General features: G+C 37.1%; 1 protein-coding gene and 1 long non-coding RNA gene across 5 annotated transcripts in view; both read left to right on the forward strand.

Moving 5' to 3' along the window:
- Positions 1-4,610, forward strand: part of LOC106882798 (neurexin-1a) — a 443,081-nt gene that overhangs the window by 172,164 nt on the left and 266,307 nt on the right. The gene's annotated exons all lie outside the window — the stretch shown is intronic.
- The window catches only part of LOC106873311 (uncharacterized), a 73,207-nt gene that overhangs the window by 61,078 nt on the left and 7,519 nt on the right, over positions 1-4,610 (forward strand). The gene's annotated exons all lie outside the window — the stretch shown is intronic.

Genomic DNA, 4,610 nt, shown 5'->3' on the forward strand with positions numbered 1-4,610 from the left:
TTTAGGAAAATAAAAATAAGCGGAAATTTTAACAGTGAGTGTGTTAAATTTTAAGGCACAATAAGAAAACGACTCTCCCCAGACACAACAGAATATGCTTCAACACACGAAATCACATAAAGAATCTTGCAAACCAAATCCAAAAACGAAATATATATATATATATATATATAATACAAATAATATGCGAGTATATGCATATATACGAACATGTATGCACAACCCTACATCTACATGTATATATAGATGCATATCTGGGTACAGGACATCACAAAAAAACGTGGGCAAAATGATAAACAGAACACAGAAAACAAACAGGTCACATAGAGAATATTTCCTTCATCAGCTGTCCCTATTCTAAACTAAGTGTTTCGAAGAGTTATGTATGTATATCAGCATTTAATGTCCGTTTTTCCATGCTGGCATGGTCTGGACAGTGTGACAAGATTTAGCCACCCACATGGCTACACTAGACTCCTGCATCGAGATTTTGGCATGGTTTCTACCGTTGGATATCCATCCTAATGCCAACAACTTTATAGTGTGTATCGGGTATATTCTTCATGCTATCAGCTCTAGTGAGGTTGCCAAATAACAGAAAAGAACTCACACACACACACAGATACATATATGAGACCATCTTTTAACCTTTCATTCTATTTTATGTTTTCCTTTGGTGCCCTTCCCTTGGTTTGATCCCTTTATCCATCTCTATCATCTTCTTACCCTCTTCTCATTTTCATCATGTTCCACTGCTCCACAATGCTTCCCTTCTCTTTTAGGTTTGTTCCTTAAAGATACTGTTAATGGTCACTGAAGATAAACAATTTAGAAGCAAATAGCATTGATCCTTTATTTTCCAAACTACTTTAAACACATTGCAATAGCATGGGTCCTCAATGACCAAGAGCAGACACATTTGACTCCCTGCACTTATAAGTTCGAATTCTGTTTGGATTAACTTAGCTACCATTCTTCGGGTTTTGACAAAATAAGTAAACTCTTTGATTTTAACTGACTTTTCCCTTCCCTACCAATTTCTACCAGCCTTATTGCCTTCGTTAGAAATCATTATAAATGGCCTGGTAATTTGGCAGTGCCTTGCTGCATTTCTTCCAGCTCTTTATGTTCTGAGTTCAAATCCCATGAAAGTCAACTTTGAAGTCGATAAAGTATTAGTTTAATATTGGGGTCAGTTAGACTGACTAGACTCCCCTACTCTCTAAGCTGCAGTGTGTGTGCTAACATAAGGCATGATGATTATTATTATTAAGGTATGTGAGCTGACAGAATTGTTAGCTCCCTGGGCAAGATGCTTAGCGACATTTTTGTCCGCCTTTACATATTCTGAATTCAAATGCCATCGAGGATAACTTTACTATTCATCAATCTGGGGTTGATAAAATAAGTACCAGTTGAGCACTGAGGGTCGATGTAATTGCTGGCCTTGTGCCAAAATTTGGAATCATCATCATCATTATTATTATTACTATTAATGGTATATTGTGGAATTTTTAGAGTGCGATACAAAATGACATTGTAAATGGGAAGTGTGTGACCATCCTTGGCAAACCACCCAAACCTTACCTAACCAAACTATGGAACTTTAAATATAGATATACTTCTTTAAAGAATTGTTATATGTGTGTGTGTGAGGGTTGGGTGGGGTGGGCTTCATTTTTACTGAAGCAGAAGAGGTGGGGGTGGCAGTGAGGGGATTGTTGCTTGTGGTTAATTAACCTAATTTCTGAAGGGAGAATTAAGTTAAAAACAAATGTTGGTGTTAGTGTGAGAAGTAATAATCATAATAATAATAATAATAATTTTTGATGACAACGATGATGATGATGATGATGATATAAAAAAGAACAAGAATATTAAAAAAGTAAACACTACAAAATCTCCACCCCACTATCACAGAACCAAAAAACAGATGGGCCAAGTTTGGTAAAAAATTTTTTTTTCTTTTTAGAAGGGAGGGGCTTTTTGAAAGTTGTTTCTTTGACACACAATCTAAAAGACTGCTTTTTACAAAGATTAAAAATGTAAGCGAAAAAAAAAACACAATCTGCTTGATCCTACCACCCCTCCTAAAAGAAATTAGGGCCATTTTTCGCTGCTGAAATGTAAGTTTTCTTTCATTTTGTCTCCATCTATTTGTCTTGTTTGGCTTAAAATTAAATGGGTCTATACTAGTTTTGATAATAAATGATGGTTTCAAATTTTGGCACAAGACCAATAATTTTGGGAGTTGCGGATAGTCAATTACATCAACACTAGTGCTCAACTAGTACTTATTTTATCATCCCTTAAAAGCATGAAAGGCTAAGTTGACCTTTGTAGAATTTGAACCCAGAAGACAAATATTGCAAAGCATTTTATCCAGCCTGCTTACAATATAATTATTTCACGAATTTGGCTCCCGTGCAGATAGCACGTAAAAAACACCTTTTGAGCGTGGTCGGTGCCAGAACCGCCTGACCGGCTCTCATGCCAGTGACACGTAAAAGCACCCACTACACTCTTGGAGTGGTTGGTTTTAGAAATGGCATCCAGCTGTAGAAACTTTGCCAAATCAGATTGGAGCCTGGTGCAGCCATGTGGTTCACCAGTCCTCAGTCAAACCGTCCAACCCATGCTAGCATGGAAAGCAGACGTTAAACAACGATGATGATGATGATGATTCCAAATGTATGATACGTTAGATGTCAGGCTGGGTCAAGCCCTAACACGATTTGAACTCAGTTTGAAATGGTACATTGAAGAAAGTTCATCCATGCTACTGTTTTACATTTTCTGCCTCTCCACTGAAACAAGAACAACGGCAATGATGATGATGATGTGAATATGTTGTTTTCTCTCATCAAAATATTGATTTATAACATAATAATATTAAAATTAATGTTAATAATACTGATTTTTGATGATGATGATGATAATTGATCTTTTCTAGACTTTCATTATAAATCTGATCAATAACAATAATGATGATGATAATAATAATAATAATAGCAGTAATAATAATTGCTCCCTTTACTTCGTCTTTTCTTTCATTTTCTCGAATTAGTTTCTTGGGTCTCTTCACTTTCTTCTTACTTTCTGCATGTCTCTGTCTGTGTGTCCCTGCCTTTTCCTCCATACTTTTATTATACCTTACACTGTCTCTCTCATGATGATGATGAAGGAAAAACAAGGTAGGGCTGGCTGGAAAAATACACCTTGATTGGATAATCAATTATGTATAACTCTTGGTCATTAATGGGCAGATTGTGTGTGTGTGTGTGTGTGTGTGTGTGTGTGTGTGTGTATGTAACAAAGAGAGAGAGAGAGCAAACGGATGTTTATGTGTACAGACATCTTTGCTTGTGCGTATATGTGTTTGCATATATTCATGCATATATTCATAAGCATGTGTATGTATGTGTGTGTGTAATGTAGTTGAGAATTAGCAGATCTGTTAGAGCATCCGGCAAAATGTTTTATAGAATTTGTTCTGACTTTCTGTGTTCAACTCCAGCCAAAGTCACATTTGCCTTTCGTCCTTTTAGTGGACATTTTGGACATTAAAAAACACACAAAAACCGTTAAGATTCGCTTCAACATTTAAATTTAATTTGCAGCACAGAATTATTGTCAGTGAACAGGTCACGGTCTCAAAGCGACGAAAATATTTTAGCAAATTAAATTTAAATGTTGAGGTGAATCTAACGATTTTGGATATTGTTCTTACACAATGTCACAGGTGAAAAGTAAAGAAAACCCATTGGATGATTACAACTGCAATGCCTATAGTTCAGGGTTCTGTTCGATGAAGGCCTCTTTGGTTCTAAATAACAACTAAGCGTGGCCGTTGCCAGTACCGCCTGACTGGCCTTCGTGCGTGTGACACGTAAAAGCACCCACTACACTCTCTGAGTGGTTGGCGTTAGGAAGGACATCCAGCTGTAGAAACTCTGCCAAATCAGATTGGAGCCTGGTGTTGCCATCCGGTTTCACCAGTCCTCAGTCAAATCATCCAACCCATGCTAGCATGGAAGGCGGACGTTAAACGATGATGATGATGATGATGATGATAAGCTAGAATGTAACATATCACAGAACTTCTTCCATTTCTATCCATTCATGTGTGAGGCGCTTCGTTGAAGACAAGTTTGGTACTAAGTATTCTGGTGGTGTATGTGATTAAATGTCTTGTAGTAGTTTCTTCCATCACAGTTCTTTCATGACACTGATATCATGTTTCCACCCTGTTTTGCTTGACCCCTCACCACCCTCATTTGCTTGACCCCTCAACACCCTCATTTCTTCCACTTACCCCGTTTTTTTTTTGTTTAGATTCCTGGGTTATTTACTAACATCTTAAATACTTTCATTCCAAACCAAGAACCTATGTCACAGCACTGTTGCTTGATTTATGACAAAATACCGCCAACCAAATTCCATGGGAACTCTACTGCCTCTTTGTCTCAAAAACCTCTACAGACAAGGGCGTATCTGTATAATTTAATTCTTGCAAAAAGACTGGACGGTCATTATTGGAATGTCTTTGGTTATAGATCTGCTGTACTATGATTGGTGGTGGAAGTATACATTGTTGTATAACTTGATAG

This window comes from Octopus bimaculoides, chromosome 8, assembly GCF_001194135.2.
Source record: "Octopus bimaculoides isolate UCB-OBI-ISO-001 chromosome 8, ASM119413v2, whole genome shotgun sequence".
Taxonomy (NCBI): domain Eukaryota; kingdom Metazoa; phylum Mollusca; class Cephalopoda; order Octopoda; family Octopodidae; genus Octopus; species Octopus bimaculoides.